Source organism: Mustelus asterias, chromosome 13 (genome assembly GCF_964213995.1).
Source record: "Mustelus asterias chromosome 13, sMusAst1.hap1.1, whole genome shotgun sequence".
Taxonomy (NCBI): Eukaryota; Metazoa; Chordata; class Chondrichthyes; order Carcharhiniformes; family Triakidae; genus Mustelus; species Mustelus asterias.
Window position 1 is genome coordinate 108,846,662 of NC_135813.1, and position 17,479 is coordinate 108,864,140.

The window sequence follows — 17,479 nt, forward strand, 5'->3', positions numbered from 1 at the left end:
ATGCCTTATATAACCTTGATGTGGAGATGCCGGCGTTGGACTGGGGTAAGCACAGTAAGAAGTCTCACAACACCAGGTTAAAGTCCAACAGGTTTATTTGGTAGCAAATACCATAAGCTTTCGGAGCAATGCTCCTTCGTCAGATGGAGTGGTCTCTGTTCTCAAACAGGGCACAGACACAGAAATCAAATTACAGAATACTGATTAGAATGCAAATCTCTACAGCCAGCCAGGTCATGTACAGACAATGTGGGTGGAGGGAGCATTCAACACAGGTTAAAGAGATGTGTATTGTCTCCAGACAGTACAGCTTGTGAAATTGTGCAAGTCCAGGAGGCAAGCTGTGGGGGTTACTGATAATGTGACATAAATCCAACATCCCGGTTTAGACCGTCCTCATGTGTGCGGAACATGGCTATCAGTTTCTGCTCAGTGACTCTGCGCTGTCGTGTGTTGTGAAGGCCACCTTGGAGAACGATTACCTGAAGATCCAAGGCTGAATGCCCATGACTGCTGAAGTGCTCCCCCACAGGAAGAGAACAGTCTTGCCTGGTGATCGTCGAGCGGTGTTCATTCATCCGTTGTCGTAGCGTCTGCATGGTTTCCCCAATGTACCATGCCTCGGGACATCCTTTCTTGCAGCGTATCAGGTAGACAACGTTGGCCGAGTTGCAAGAGTAGGTACCGTGTACCTGGTAGATGGTGTTCTCACGTGAGATGATGGCATCCGTGTTGATGATCCGGCACGTCTTGCAGAGGTTGCTGTGGCAGGGTTGTGTGGTGTTGTGGTCACTGTTCTCCTGAAGGCTGGGTTGTTTGCTGCGGACAATGGTCTGTTTGAGGTTGCGTGGTTGTTTGAAGGCAAGAAGTGGGGGTGTGGGGATGGCCTTGGCGAGATGTTTTTGAAGGCAAGAAGTGGGGGTGTGGGGATGGCCTTGGCGACCTCAGAAGACAAACACGGGACACGGTGGACAGAGTACCCTTCGTCGTCCAGTACTTCCCCGGAGCGGAGAAGCTACGGCATCTCCTCCGGAGCCTTCAACATGTCATTGATGAAGACGAACATCTCGCCAAGGCCATCCCCACACCCCCACTTCTTGCCTTCAAACAACCACGCAACCTCAAACAGACCATTGTCCGCAGCAAACTACCCAGCCTTCAAGAGAACAGTGACCACGACACCACACAACCCTGCCACAGCAACCTCTGCAAGACGTGCCGGATCATCAACACGGATGCCATCATCTCACGTGAGAACACCATCTACCAGGTACACGGTACATACTCTTGCAACTCGGCCAACGTTGTCTACCTGATACGCTGCAAGAAAGGATGTCCCGAGGCATGGTACATTGGGGAAACCATGCAGACGCTACGACAACGGATGAATGAACACCGCTCGACAATCACCAGGCAAGACTGTTCTCTTCCTGTGGGGGAGCACTTCAGCAGTATCCAATTCAGTATACCTGTTGTGGAGGGGTATGGCCACAGGGGAACCCTGCTCTGCCTGTCCTTTCACACTGCCATTTCCTCTCCTTACAGTAACCCAATTTCCTGTGATCTGCTGCTTAGGTGTAACTATCTCCCTAAAGCTACTGTCTATATACTTCTCATTCTCCCGAATTAGATGGAGGTCATCAAGCTCCTTCTCCAGTTTCCTAACACGCTTTGCTAGCAGCTGCAGCCGAATGCATCTTTTGCAGGTGCTGATCTCCCACATCCTGCAAGAGGAGCATTCCAACATCTTGCCTGGCATTTTTTTTTACTCTGGGGAAAAACAAGAATAAACTTTCTGGGAAAGAAAAAGCCTACTCTCGCCTCTGCCTGTTCTCGCCAAAGCCCGTTTTGAGCCAAAGCCCTTCAGCTCTCACTCTGCTCCCTGCTCACTCTGCTGCCCGCTAACGACGCTGCCCGCTCAAAGGTGCGGCCTACTTTTAAACCCTCCAAAACCTTCCCAGGCTGCTGCTGGGCCTACTTCCTGTTTTGAAAAAAAACCTCCAATTTTTTTCACTAATTTAACTGAAAAATAAAATAAATAAATAAAATGCACAAACAAGCTCCCTTACCCTCAGCCTGCTCCTGTGGAACAATGAGGCTGAAATGATAGATTGATTGCGTATACCCTTACCTTCCCCAACTCCAATCCAGCAGGCCAATGCTAAACCCTGGGCCTGGAACCCTGACCCTAGGCATGACGACACCAAGGTAGGTGGTGTTGTGGATAGTTTGGAGGGATGTCAGAAGTTGCAGCGAGACATAGATAGAATGCAAGACTGGGCGGAGAAGTGGCAGATGGACTTCAACCCGGATAAGTGTGTGGTGATCCATTTTGGCAGATCCAATGGGATGGAGCAGCAGTATAAAATGAAGGGTACCATTCTTAGCAGTGTAGAGGATCAGAAGGACCTTGGGGTCCGGGTCCATAGGACTCTTAAATCGGCCTCGCAGGTGGAGGATGCGGTCAAGAAGGCGTATGGCGTACTAGCCTTCATTAATCGAGGGATTGAGTTTAGGAGTCGGGAGATAATGCTGCAGCTTTATAGGACCCTGGTTAGACCCCACTTGGAGTACTGCGCGCAGTTCTGGTCACCTCATTACAGGAAAGATGTTGAAGCCATTGAAAGGGTGCAGAGGAGATTTACAAGGATGTTGCCTGGATTGGGGGGCATGCCTTATGAGGATAGGTTGAGGGAGCTTGGTCTCTTCTCCCTGGAGAGACGAAGGATGAGAGGTGACCTGATAGAGGTTTACAAGATGTTGAGGGGTCTGGATAGGGTGGACTCTCAGAGGCTATTTCCAAGGGCTGAAATGGTTGCTACGAGAGGACACAGGTTTAAGGTGCTGGGGGGTAGGTACAGGGGGGATGTCAGGGGTAAGTTTTTCACTCAGAGGGTGGTGGGTGAGTGGAATCGGCTGACGTCGGTGGTGGTGGAGGCAAACTCGTTGGGGTCTTTTAAGAGACTTCTGGATGAGTACATGGGATTTAATGGGATTGAGGGCTATAGATAGGCCTAGAGGTGGGGATGTGATCGGCGCAACTTGTGGGCCGAAGGGCCTGTTTGTGCTGTGACTTTCTATGTTCTATGTTCTATGTCATTGACTGTGGGATTACAACCACCTCTCCATCAGGCAATTATCAGCTTGTCTCCAAGGCCATGAACAGGCTATAGTGAGAACAAAGCCTCGGCGTTATGGAATTGCAATGTGACCTGTCAGCCACGACCATTTAGAAGGAAGTAGAAAGGTTTGGAGTGTGTATCTACCTGTTACCCAGCAGCCCATTTCTTGCAGAGTGTTCTTAAAAGCCTTTCTTCCTTCCGAGCATGTGTAGGTTTTGGGCGGGGATTCAGTCTAAAAGTCCAGACCTGTTCCAGTACTCCTGCTTTCTTTGGTTTATTATTGTTTGGTTAAACATTGTTATTTATTCACATTCGATGACTTTATTTGTGGATGCAAGTTACCCTTGGATGAATCACTTCCATCCGTTCTTTCCTGCCTCTGGTCAGTCAATACCAGCTCCCAAACACATCATGGCAGGAATGTGGCCTCTTGGGCATGGTGAAATGCTCCCTCAGAGACAAGCTCTTTGAACCTCAAACAGTCCTCAGCTCAGGCTGCTTCTGAATGGCTTCAATCAATCATTAACAGGATGCTCTTCACCAGCCCAAAAGAGAGTCATTAACTCCCCCACCTGCTTTGAGACCCTTCACCGTCCCATCTTGTTCTCAACTAGAAACGTAGACAAATATAAAATCGGAGCTGGGGGAGGCCATTTGGCCCTTTGAACCGGCTCCACCACTCAACATGATCATGGCTGATTCGCTATCTCAGCATCACATGTCCACGGTCTCCCCATTCTCCTTGGCACCTTTAGAGTCTAGAAATCTGTTTATTTGCTTCTTAAATATATTCAGTGATTTGGTTTCCACAGCTTTCTGTAGTAGAGAATTCCCAGGTTCACCACCCTCAGAGCGAAGAGGTTTCTCCTCATCTCAGTGCTAACTGGCCCACCCCGTATCCTGAGACTGTGACTTCTTATTCCAGACCCTCCAGCCAGAGGAAACAATATTCCTGCATTCAGTCTGTCCAGCCCTGTCAGAATGTTATATGTTTCAATGAGATCCCCTTGAAGGGGCATCCAGACTCAAAGCGCTGGCTCTATTCTCCCTATTCTCACTCCACAGACACTGTCAGACCTGCTCACTTTTAGTGGCTGGTGGACTAGGTGTCCAGAGTCGATCTGAGGCAAAAGCCCACTCTTGTTACGGTGAACCCCCATCCTGGACCCTTATTTGTTTTCCTGAGTCATGTGATGCAGGTCCTTTTGTACATCAACATTTCCCAATCTATCACCAGTTAAATAACACTGCCATTCTGTTTCTGGATAATTACCCAACCCCCAGCCTCCCCAGACAGTCTGTCCTCAGCCCCAGAACCCCAGTCTGTCCTCACCACCCTGCCGCGCCCCACCCCCACCTCCCACCCCGGATAGTCTGGCCTCATTCTCCAGACAATCTCTCAAAGGTGCCCAGGATATTTCACACCTCTCACGGCTGGAACTTGCGGCCATGCCTGTTTCTGTGCTGAATGTCTCCATGGCTCTCTGCTCCATCCTCCTCCATTTCTCTCATTGTTGACAAAGAACAAACAGAAGAAAAGAACAAAGAAAATTACAGCACAGGAACAGGCCCTTCGGCCCTCCAAGCCTGCACCGACCATGCTGCCTGACTGAACTAAAACCCCCTACACTTCCGGGGACCATATCCCTCTATTCCCATCCTATTCATGTATTTGTCAAGATGCCCCTTAAAACTCATTATCGTATCTGCTTCCACTACCTCCCCTGGCAACAAGTTCCAGGCACCCACCACCCTCTGTGTAAAAAACTTGCCTCGTACATCGCCTTTAAACCTTGCCCCTCGCACCTTAAACCTATGCTCCCCAGTAATTGACTCTCCCACCCTGGGAAAAAGCTTCTGACTATCCACTCTGTCCATGCCCCTCATAATCTATCAGGTCACTCCTCAACCTCCGTCATTCTAGTGAGAACAAACCAAGTTTCTCCAACCTCTCTTCATAGCTAATGCCCTCCATACCAGGCAACATCCTGGTAAATCTTTTCTGTACCCTCTCCAAAGCCTCCACATCCTTCTGGTAGTGTGGCGACCAGAATTGAACACTATATTCCAAGTGTGGCCTAACTAAGGTTCTATAAAGTTGCAACATGACTTGCCAATTTTTAAACTCAATGCCCCGGCCAATGAAGGCAAGCATGCCGTATGCCTTCTTGACTACCTTCTCCACCTGCGTTGCCACTTTTAGTGACCTATGTACCTGTACACCCAGATCCCTTTGCCTATCAATACTCATAGAACAGTACAGCACAGAACAGGCCCTTCGGCCCACGATGTTGTGCCGAGCTTTATCTGAAACCAAGATCAAGCTATCCCACTCCCTATCATCCTGGTGTGCTCCATGTGCCTATCCAATAACCGCTTAAGGGTTCTGCCATTTACTGTATGATGATTTCTATGATGATTTCTATGTATATTTCCTATCTGTATTCGACCTTCCAAAATGCATTACTTCTCATTTGTCTGGATTAAGCTCCATCTGCCATCTCCCCACCCAAGTCTCCAACCGATCTATATCCTGCTGTATCCTCTGATGGCCCTCATCGCTATCTGCAAATCCACCAACCTTTGTGTTGTCCGCAAACTTACTAATCAAGCCAGTTATATTTTCCTCCAAATCATTTATATATATTACAAACAGCAAGGTTCCCAGCACTGATCCCTAAGTAACACCACTTGTCACACCCTCCATTCAGAAACACACTCTTCCACTGCTGCCCTCTGTCTTCTATGATCGATGTGGAGATGCCGGCGTTGGACTGGGGTGAACACAGTAAGAAGTCTCACAACACCAGGTTAAAGTCCAACAGGTTTATTTGGTAGCAAATACCATTTGCTACCAAATAAACCTGTTGGACTTTCACCTGGTGTTGTGAGACTTCTTTCTATGACCGAGCCAGTTTTGTATCCACCTTGCCAGCTCACCTCTGATCCCATGCGACTTCACCTTCTGCACCAGTCTGCCATGAGGGACCTTGTCAAAGGCCTTCCTGAAGTCCATGTGGGCAACATCCACTGCCCTACCCTCATCAATCATCTTCGTCACTTCCTCGAAAAACTCGATCAAGTTCGTGAGACACGACCTCCCCTTCACAAAACCATGTTGCCTCTCACTAATACTTCCACTTATTTCCAAGTGGGAGTAAATCCTGTCTCGAAGGATTCTCTCCAATAATTTCCCTACCACTGATGTAAGGCTCACCGGCTTGTAATTACCTGGATTATTCTTGCTACCCTTCTTAAACAAAGGAACAACATTGACTATTCTCCAATCCTCTGGGACCTCCCCTGTAGCCAGTGAGGATACAAAGATTTCTCTCAAGGCCCCAGCAATTTCCTCCTTTGACTCTCTCAGTATTCTGGGGTATATCCCATCAGGCCCTGGGGACTTGTCTACCTTAATGTTTCTCAAGAATCCCAATACCTTCTTCTTTTTGATCTCAACATGACTCAAACTATCTACACACCCTTTCCCAGACTCATCAACCACTAAGTCCTTCTCTTTGGTGAATACTGACGCAAAGTACTCATTTAATACCTCGCCCATTTCCTCTGGCTCCAGGCATAGATTCCCTCCCCTGTCCTTGCGTGGGCCAACCCTCTCCCTGGCTACCCTCTTGCTCTTTATATATGTATAAAAAGCCTTGGGATTTTCCTTAATCCTGCAGGCCAATGCTTTATCATGACCCCTTTTAGCCCTCCTTCCTCCTTGCTTAAGTTTCTTTCTACTTTCCTTATATTTCACACTTGCTTTGTGTGTTCCCAGCCTCCTAGCCTTGACAAATGCTTCCTTTTTCTCTTTGACTAGGCTCACAATATCTCTCGTTATCCAAGGTTCACAAAACTTGCCATACTTATCCTTCATCCTTACAGGAATGTGCCGGTCCTGAATCCCTATCAACTTGCACTTGAAAGCCTCCCACATGTCAAATGTTGATTTGCCCTCAAACATCTGCCCCCAATCTATATTCTTCAGTCCCTGCCGAATATTGTTGTAATTAGCCTTCCCCCAATTTAGTACCTTAATTTGAGGACTGCACTTATCTTTATCCATTAGTACCTTAAAGCGTACTGAATTGTGGTCACTGTTCCCGAACTGCTCCGCTACTAAAACGTCGACTACCTGGCCGGGCTCATTCCGCAAGGCCAGGTCCAGTATGGCCCCTTCCCTTGTTGGACTATCTACATACTAAAGAACAAAGAACAAAGAACAGTACAGCACAGGAAACAGGCCCTTTGGCCCTCCAAGCCTGTGCCGCTCATTGGTCCAACTAGACCATTCGTTTGTTTCCCTCCATTCCCAGACTGCTCATGTGATATCCAGGTAAGTCTTAAACGATGCCAGCGTGTCTGCCTCCACCACCCTACTTGGCAGCGCATTCCAGGCCCCCACCACTCTCTGTGTAAAAAAGTCCCTCTGATATCTGAGTCATACCTCGCCCCTCTCACCTTGAGCCCGTGACCCCTCGTGATCGTCACCTCCGACCTGGGAAAAAGCTTCCCACTGTTCACCCTATCTAAACCCTTCATAATTTTGTACACCTCTATTAGGTCTCCCCTCATTCTCTGTCTTTCCAGGGAGAACAAGTCCAGTTTACCCAATCTCTCCTCATAGCTAAGACCCTCCATACCAGGCAACATCCTGGTAAACCCTCTCTGCACTCTCTCTAAAGCCTCCACGTCCTTCTGGTAGTGCGGCGACCAGAACTGGACGCAGTACTCCAAATGTGGCCTAACCAGCATTCTATACAGCTGCAACATCAGACTCCAGCTTTTATACTCTATACCCCATCCTATAAAGGCAAGCATATCATATGCCTTCTTCACCACCTTCTCCACCTGTGCTGCCACCTTCAAGGATTTGTGGACTTGCACACCTAGGTCCCTCTGTGTTTCTATACTCTTGATGGCTCTGCCATTTATTGTATAACTCCCCCCTACATTAGTTCTTCCAAAATGCATCACTTTGCATTTATCTGGATTAAATTCCATCTGCCATTTCTCCGCCCAATTTTCCAGCCTATCTATATCCTGCTGTATTGCCCGACAATGCTCATCGCTATCCGCAAGTCCAGCCATCTTCGTGTCATCCGCAAACTTGCTGATAACACCAGTTACGCCTTCTTCCAAATCATTTATATATATCACAAATGGCAGAGGTCCCAGAACAGAGCCCTGCGGAACACCACTGGTCACAGACCTCCAGCCGGAAAAAGACCCTTCGACTGCTACCCTCTGTCTCCTGTGGCCAAGCCAGTTTTCTACCATCTAGCCACCTCTCCTTGTATCCCATGAGGCAGGTTGTTTCAAGAAGCTCTCCTGGACGCTCCTTACAAACTCTGTCCCATCCACGTCCCTAGCACTATGTGAGTCCCAGTCAATATAGTGGAAGTCAAAATATCCCACCACAACAACCCTGTTACTTTTACACCTTGCCAAAATCTGCCAACATATCTGTTCCCCTATCTCCCGCTGACTGCTGGGTGGCCTATAGTAAACCCCCAACATTGTGACTACACCCTTCCTATTCCTGAGCTCTACCCATATTGCCTTGCTGTATGAGCCCTCCGAGGTGTCCTCCCGCAGCAGTGCAACTCCCCACCCCTTTTACATCCCCCTCTATCCTGCCTGAAACATCTGTATCCTGGAATGTTAAGCTGCCAATCCTGTCCTTCCCTTAACCAAGTCTCTGTCATAGCAACAACATCATAGTTCCAAGTACTAATCCAAGCTCGAAGTTCATCTGCCTTATCTGTTACACTTATCGCATTGAAACAAATACACTTCAGGCCACCAGACCCTCTTTGATTAGCAATCCCACCCTGCCTGCTCTTCCTCTGAGTCTTACTGGCCCTGCTCTCTGGTTCCCCTTCAGTTAATTCACCTTTGCTTTGGTTCCCACCCCCCTGCCAAACTAGTTTCAATCCTCCCGTGTGACACTAGCAAACCTCCTGGCCAGAATATTTATAGTAAGAAGTCTCACAACACCAGGTTAAAGTCCAACAGGTTTATTTGGTAGCACAAGCTTTTGGAGTGTCGCTCCTTCTTCAGGTGTTGTGAGACTTCTTACTGAGCTTACCCCAGTCCAACGCCGACATCCCCGCATCAGAATATTTATGCCCTTCCAGTTTAGATGCAAACCATCTGACCAGTTGGATGGGAATGCTTTTAGCTGGTTCCAAACTTACCGATTGTCAGAGTGTCACCTGAAATGATTTCTCTAAGTGTTATCTCTGGAGCCATTCCATAATTGTTTCCTGATCGTCGACTATTTTCTGTCCACATGTTGTGATTTTGAAACATGCAGTTACATGCATTTCTTTTTTTAAATGTTTCTATATTTCCATCTCATCAATTTGACCTGTCTCACTTTTCAGCCTTCAGAGATTGAAGCCCATTATCTAACTCTCTTGTTCACCTATTATCTTCTGCTCACTGACCTCGGTTTCCTGAAATAAAACAGAAAATGGTGGGGTGTGTGCCTCAGCTCAGGCAAAAGGAAGATATCAGAAGCACCTTTTTGTGGAAGGTGGCATCATTAGAACATAGAACATAGAACATAGAACATTACAGCGCAGAACAGGCCCTTCGGCCCACGATGTTGCACCGACCAGTTAAAAAAAAAAACTGTGACCCTCCAACCTAAACCAATTTCTTTTCGTCCATGAACCTATCTACGGATCTCTTAAACGCCCCCAAACTAGGCGCATTTACAACTGATGCTGGCAGGGCATTCCAATCCCTCACCACCCTCTGGGTAAAGAACCTACCCCTGACATCGGTTCTATAACTACCCCCCCTCAATTTAAAGCCATGCCCCCTCGTGCTGGATTTCTCCATCAGAGGAAAAAGGCTATCACTATCCACCCTATCTAAACCTCTAATCATCTTATATGTTTCAATAAGATCCCCTCTTAGCCGCCGCCTTTCCAGCGAAAACAATCCCAAATCCCTCAGCCTCTCCTCATAGGATCTCCCCTCCATACCAGGCAACATCCTGGTAAACCTCCTCTGCACCCTCTCCAAAGCCTCCACATCCTTCCTGTAATGTGGGGACCAGAACTGCACACAGTACTCCAAGTGCGGCCGCACCAGAGTTGTGTACAGTTGCAACATAACGCTACGACTCCTAAATTCAATCCCCCTACCAATAAACGCCAAGACACCATATGCCTTCTTAACAACCTTATCTACTTGATTCCCAACTTTCAGGGATCTATGCACACATACACCTAGATCCCTCTGCTCCTCCACACTATTCAAAGTCCTCCCGTTAGCCCTATACTCAACACATCTGTTATTCCTAATTGGAACAGATGCGATGGAAATGGGAAAATTGGGATGGAGGCCTTACAGGAAGTAGGATGTGAGCGAGTGATGATAGAAATCATAGAAACCCTACAGTGCAGAAAGAGGCCATTGGGCCCATCGGGTCTGCACCGACCACAATCCCACCCAGGCCCTACCCCCATATCCCTGCATATTTACCCGCTAATCTACACATCTCAGGACACTAAGGGGCAATTTTAGCATGGCCAATCAACCTAACTCGCACATCTTTGGACTGTGGGTGGAAACCGGAGCACCCGGAGGAAACCCATGCAGACAAGGGGAATGTGCAAACTCCACACAGATAGTGACCGAAGATGGGAATCGAACCCAGGTCCCTGGAGCTGTGAAGCAGCAGTGCTAACCACTGTGCTACCGTGCTGCCTGTGTAGTTGAGGTAACTGTGGGAGTGGCTAAGTTTGTAATTAAATAGCGAGAGAGAAGTCAAGAAGGGAAGGGAAGTTTTGGAGATGGACCATGCAAAGGTTTCTGTTTCTCTGCCTTTGAAAAATGAGGTCATATGAGCCATGTGATCCAATCCAATAAGTACATTGGTAATAGCTCTCCCTCCGACCTTGGATATAGTTACATTTCCCTGAGGAATGATGGAAGAATGTGGGCTGATTATAGCAGTTGCCAGTGATGTTGGGGCAAGATTTTCCATCCATGGTGCAATCTGGAGCTATGGACAGTGATGGTAGAGGTGCCATTTTCTTTCCATCACACGGCCGACCAGGAATCTCTCCCACTCTTCCTGCCTGCCACTGACGTGTGTTGGAGGGATTTGCAGGTTGATAATCAACCCATTTGGTTATGATATGTTTCATTACACTATTTAGCTCCTGAACATTGCCATTCTGCTTGCTCTTTTCCCCTATTTGAGTTGCTGTAGGAATTTTACAGGCAGTCCAAGCCCACGATAATGATACAGGACTGCTCATGCCTCACTCTCTTACCTCACTTATGAGTGGCACGGTAGCACAGTGGTTAGCACTGCTGCTTCACAGCTCCAGTGACCTGGGTTTGATTCCCGGCACGGGTCACTGTCTGTGTGGAGTTTGCACATTCTCCTCGTGTCTGCGTGGGTTTCCTCCGGGTGCTCCGGTTTCCTCCCACAGTCCAAAGATAGAACCTAGAACATAGAACAGTACAGCACAGAACAGGCCCTTCGGCCCACGATGTTGTGCCGAGCTTTATCTGAAAACAAGATCAAGCTATCCCACTCCCTATCATCCTGGTGTGCTCCATGTGCCTATCCAATAACCGCTTAAATGTTCCTAAAGTGTCTGACTCCACTATCACTGCAGGCAGTCCATTCCACACCCCAACCACTCTCTGCGTAAAGAACCTACCTCTGATATCCTTCCTGTATCTCCCACCACGAACCCTATAGTTATGCCCCCTTGTAATAGCTCCATCCACCCGAGGAAATAGTCTTTGAACGTTCACTCTATCTATCTCCTTCATCATTTTATAAACCTCTATTAAGTCTCCCCTCAGCCTCCTCCGCTCCAGAGAGAACAGCCCTAGCTCCGTCAACCTTTCCTCATAAGACCTACCCTCTGGTAAATCTCCTCTGCACTCTTTCCAGCGCTTCCACATCCTTCTTATAGTGAGGTGACCAGAACTGCACACAATATTCCAAATGTGGTCTCACCAAGGTCCTGTACAGTTGCAGCATAACCCCACGGCTCTTAAACTCCAGCCCCCTGTTAATAAAAGCTAACACACTATAGGCCTTCTTCACAGCTCTATCCACTTGAGTGGCAACCTTTAGAGATCTGTGGATATGAACCCCAAGATCTCTCTGTTCCTCCACAATCTTCAGAACCCTACCTTTGACCCTGTAATCCACATTTAAATTAGTCCTACCAAAATAAATCACCTCACATTTATCAGGGTTAAACTCCATTTGCCATTTTTCAGCCCAGCTTTGCATCCTATCTATGTCTCTTTGCAGCCTACAACAGCCCTCCACCTCATCCACTACTCCACCAATCTTGGTGTCATCAGCAAATTTACTGATCCACCCTTTAGCCCCCTCCTCTAAGTCATTAATAAAAATCACAAAGAGCAGAGGGCCAAGCACTGATGTGCGGGTTAGGTTGATTGGCCATGCTAAAATTGCCCCTTAGTGTCCTGAGATGTGTAGGTTAGAGGGATTAGCGGGTAAAATATGTAGGGATATGGGGGTAGGGCCTGGGTGGGATTGTGGTCGGTGCAGACACGATGGGCAGAATGGCTTCTTCCTGCACTGTAGGGTTTTTATGATTTCCTGTTGTACATAAGGGGGGTATCCATTTTCTCCTATAGGAGCTGATTATGAATGTTTTCCATTCAGAGTGTCTGACAGGCAATAAGACTGGACACATTGAACACGTAACTCTTCATTTTCTCTTCCAACTTCTCAACAGCTCCTCAGAGCTGAAGGCATTTATCTGCTGTTTTGCAGCATCCATTCCTGTGTCCCATTAAATTTAATAGGTTGAGGGTGATCTAACTGAGGTGTTTAAAATGATAAACAAATTTAATACAGAGGAAGCTTTTTTCCTGGCGGGAGAGTCCAGAACAAGGGAGCACAGCCTTGGAATTAGAGGCAGCTATTCAATAATGAAATTGGGAAGCATTTGTTTTCACATAAAGAGAGTCCAGAATCATCTTCCCTAAACCTGTGCAGCTCTGCAAACTGAGACCAGTATTTTTGTTTGTGGGGTAATGGTATCAGGGGTCAAATGTGGGTAAATGGGGCTGAGGTACAGAACAGCTATGATCTGATTGAGTGGCAGAAGTGGCTCGAGGGGCTGAATGGCCTCCTTTGGTTCTCATGTTCTTTCCTGACATACCTCATCCCAACATAAAGTTCTGTCTAATTTACTTTAATTTAATAACACAATTTATTGCATGGAACCTCTCATTAGGAAAGTCTGAAACAAGGCTGCCTACTCCTAGGATTTTTATTCAAATGCTTTTCATTCTTACTTATGATACAGTAGCTAAAACTATCTCTCCCCATCACCTTTGGCATCATGATTGGCACAGGCTTGGAGGGCCGAAGGGCCTGATCCTGTGCTGCACTTTTCTTTGTACAAATTGTTTGTTGCCCTGAGTGTAACTTAATACAGCAATTCTATTTCCCTCAACATTTGATCGTGAACAGTTCAATTTTTGAAGTGTTTTATTTTGGGTCACGGTTTTGAGGCAGTCATTGCCTCATTTTTATAACGGTTGTTCTCAGGCAATTCCCTTCCTGGAATGTGTTCAGGGCTTCAGGGTCTGGCTTTTGCTGAGTGCTTGCAGGCTTGAAGCAATGCTTGCTTGGTGTTCACTCAAAACTGCAAAGGTCTCTGCCATTTTATTGGCAGACTTGGCCAGACTGCTGAGTATCGGACTAACAATCTCTGTGCAAATCTTTACCCTTTCATCTTTATGGACAGGTTGGAATTGTTCAACAGTCTCTCTCTCTTCTTCTCCTTTCCAATGATAGAGATCTCTCCGAGCTCCTTGTGGGATCCTTCCCTCTGCTGGAGGTTCTACGATACTGAGTAGGGTTACTGATGTTAACTCCTCTGATCTGCTGGTTATGTGTGGGTCTTTTCCAGTATATCCCTCCGATTTATTAGCAGATACTGATGACAGAACATTACTTTGTGTTGGAGAATACAATGGATCCACCAGCGGAAATTCCTGTGTCGGTTGATTCATTTCTAATGATTCTGGGGATAATTCCAGCTCTTTGCTTGGGGACTCTGATTGGATGGTTTGGAATGATCCGTGTTCTCTGGGGGGCACTGATTGGATGGTTTGGAATGATCCCTGTTCTCTGGGGGGCTCTGATTGGATGGTTTGGAATGATCCCTGTTCTCTGGGGGGCTCTGATTGGATGGTTTGGAATGACCCGTGTTCTCTGGGAGGCTCTGATTGGATGGTTTGGAATGATCCCTGTTCTCTGGGGGGCTCTGATTGGATGATCTGGGATGATCCCTCTTCTTTGGGGGGCTCTGATTGGATGGTTTGGGATGATCCGTGTTTTCTGGGGGGCTCTGATTGGATGGTTTGGAATGACCCGTGTTCTCTGGGAGGCTCTGATTGGATGGTTTGGAATGATCCCTGTTCTCTGGGGGGCTCTGATTGGATGGCTTGGGATGATTCCTGCTCTCTGGAGGGCTCTCGTGGTCTAAAGTCAAGCAGCACTGAGGATAAAATCCCTGGTCTACCAGTGTGATTTCCTGTACAATCAGGTTGGGATGATTTCAGTTTTAGGTTAGTTTCTTGAGAAAATACAATAGTTTGTAAGCTTGGTGGTGATAAATTCTGCTCTGTGTTGGGAATAAGTGGTTGTGGGACAGTACAGAACAATGGGGTCAATTCATCCTCTGTAATAGTTTGTTGTGGTGGTAAAATTGTGTAAAATGCGGCTGGAAATATACTTTTCCCTTCACTGCTGGGTTGTGGTGAATGAAGGGTTTGAGAGAGAAATTCCTCTGTCATGGTGGTAAGTTGCAGGGTTGGCAGTTTGTAAAATTCTTGCTCTCTGTTGATAAACTGGGGTAGTTGCCTCGATGGATCCTCCTCTCTGCTGGTAGAGTCTGCTAATGGGATTGTTTCAATGAGTATTTGTGGTGTCTCCTGGTCACTGTTAGATTGTTGGTGCAGTGTGGATGCTCGTGTAGACCCTAATCCAATGCTACGAGATGAGGACACTGCTGATGGTCCCTTTCTTCTTGTCTGTGATGGTGGCGGTGGAATGTTCGGGAATGTCATTGGTGACAATTCCTTGTTTGTGCCAGTTGGATATGGTGGAATTATCTGGAAGGCAGTTTGCATCCCTTCCTCGGTGTTGGGATCTGATGCTTTCATCCAGGAGAAAGTTGTGTTGGTTGATTCTTCAGCTCCGTACTCCAGCTCTGAGAGTAAGAGCATTTCTTCTCTGTTACTGTTGAATAAATGTTCCCCTGAGGAAATGGCTCCAGTGAACTGGATTGGCATGTCATCACCTTCCTCTGAAAGAGAAATAACTTTTGAGAATGGGAATGGATTGTTAAAAATAACAGTTGATGAAGGCTCCTGACTTTGTACATAAATGACTTTGGAGTGGAAGCTGATACAAGGATAGGTAACTGGGAGGGTCACCAACTACTAGCAATATACTTTTCAGATCAACCTCGAGAGATTGGGAACTGGATTTACAAGTTTCAGAGTAATTTAAAACAGATGAAAATAAAATTGTGAGATTAGGAAAGGAGAGAAAACAACAGCAATGTCAAAAAAAGAGTATTCTTGTACAGGACATATTGAAGAAGGATATTGAGGAATTGGTGGATATATGCTAAATAAACAGAATCTTCAATATAGAATTAGAAGCACATGATCCACTTTCCATCTCAGTGCTTCTGAAATATTGTCCTGTTCCCTAAGTCGAGAATTTCTCTCTGTTGTAGTTGACAGAACTCTTGGCCATATCCATCCCATTCACCACATTCCCATTCTCACTCCTCTCAGAATGTTTGCACCTTCCAACTCTCAACTTTCACACTCAATGGATCATCCTCCACCTAAAATGTGTAGGTTAGATGATTAACCATGGGAAATGCGTGGGGTTATAGGGATAGGACAGCGGGTAGGCCTTGGTAAGATGCTCTGTTGGAGAGTCAGTGCAGACTCAATGGGCTGAATGGCCTCTTTCTGTACTGTAGGGATTCTGTGATTCCTGTCACTTTTAGTGTAATGTTGCCACCAAATACATCTTTCCAATCTTTCCCCTTCCCTTTTATGATTGGAAAGGAATCATTCCCTCCCTATGACTGGTTCAATCCTCAATTATCCAACAATCCTTCCCTATCCTTATCAAACACAGGAGATGCAACACCTGCTCTTTTACTCTGTCCTTTCCCAATATCCAAAGCCTCAAATCTCCTTTCCAGCTGAAACAGCAACTTACTTGCACTTCTTTCAATTCAGTATACTGTAGTCACTGGTAACAATGCAGTTTCCTGTACAAAGATAGACCAAATACAGATTGAATGGCCTCTTTGTCATAGAGTCATAGAGGTTTACAGCAGGGAAACAGGCCCTTTGGCCCAACTTGTCCATGCTGCCCTTTTTTTTTAAACCCCTAAATTAGTCCCAGTTACCCGCATTTGGCCCATATTGCTCTATACTCATTTTACCCATGTAACTGTCGAAATGCTTTTGAAAAGACAAAATTGTACCCGTCTCTACTACTGCCTCTGACAACTTGTTCCAGACACTCACCACCCACTGTGTGAAACAATTGCCCCTCTGGACACTTTTGTATCTCTCCCCTCTCACCTTAAACCTATACCCTCTCGTTTTGGACTCCCCTACTTTTGGGAAAAGATATTGACTATCTAGCTGATCTGTGCCCCTCATTATTTTATAGACCTCTATAAGATCACCCCTCAGCCTTCTACGCTCCAGAGAAAAAAGTCCCAGTCTATCCAGCCGCTCCTATAACTCAAACCATCAAGTCCCGGTACCATCCTAGTAAATCTTTTCTGCACTCTTTCTAGTTTAATAATATCCTTTCTATAACAAGGTGACCAGAACTGTACACAGTATTCCAAGTGTGCCCTTACTAATTTCTTCTACAACTTCAACAAGACATCCCAACTCCTGTATTCAATGTTCTGACCAATGAAACCAAGCATGTCAAATGCCTTCTTCATCGCTCTGTCCACCTGTGACTCCACTTTCAAGGAGCTATGAATCTGTACCCCGAAATCTCTTTGTTCTATAAATCTCCCCAGCGCCCTACCATTAACTAAGTCCTGCCCAGCCTCGATTGACCAAATGCATCACCTTGCATTTATCCAAATTAAATTCTATCTGCCATTCATCAGCCCACTGGCCCAATTGATCAAGATCCTGTTGCAATCCAAACCCACGTTGAGAGCTGGGTATTGTTCTGATCACTAATTGGATAAGGGAATGGCAATTTAATAATTTGGATCAGATACCTGTGTTGTAAAATACCTCCTGATTTCCCAAGAGAC